The following is a 650-nucleotide window of genomic DNA, read 5'->3' as shown; positions in this document are numbered from 1 at the left end:
AAACTGAATTTTGCCCTCCGAAAAAAAGTTGTCATGTTTGACAACTAAAGATACCATCCTCGCGTCACTAAATTTTCCATGAAAAAGGTCGGAATAGCCATGTGTTCGTGCCACCCGCGTGACATTTACCAGGGTTCTTTGTTTTTATTATATCTATATACCTAATACCTAATACACATACCTATCTCTACTATTAAAGAAGAATCAAACGTTGTGGTTCGACCACCTCCCCACGTCCCCTTCGTACGAAAACCATTGCGCGAGGGCCACGCCCGTAGCAGCCCAAAAATCAAACACCCTTGTTTTCCTTCGACCTCCCCCGCTCCCTCGCACGATTTCTCCGTTAAAACAATTAGCCGCGACCCACGCCCCTTCTTCTCTCAACCCCTCGCTCCCGATCCCCTCACCCTTGTGATGCCCACCCACGATCTCCTCTCCCCGCTCCCAACTCAACCTTTCACAGGGAGTCTACGAAGCAGTTTTGTCTTCCACCCTGTCGCCCACCGCTCGTCCCTTCTCTTCCCCTCCCCCCATCCTATCTTCTCGCGACTCGATCTCCTCATGGTCGCCGTCTCTCACCTTCGCCACCATCACCTGTACAAATCACGGGCCTCATCCCTCGCATACCTGCCTCCGTCCACAACTCCGTA

Source organism: Triticum dicoccoides, chromosome 7A (genome assembly GCF_002162155.2).
Source record: "Triticum dicoccoides isolate Atlit2015 ecotype Zavitan chromosome 7A, WEW_v2.0, whole genome shotgun sequence".
Taxonomy (NCBI): domain Eukaryota; kingdom Viridiplantae; phylum Streptophyta; class Magnoliopsida; order Poales; family Poaceae; genus Triticum; species Triticum dicoccoides.
Note: the sequence above shows the minus strand (reverse complement) of the source record.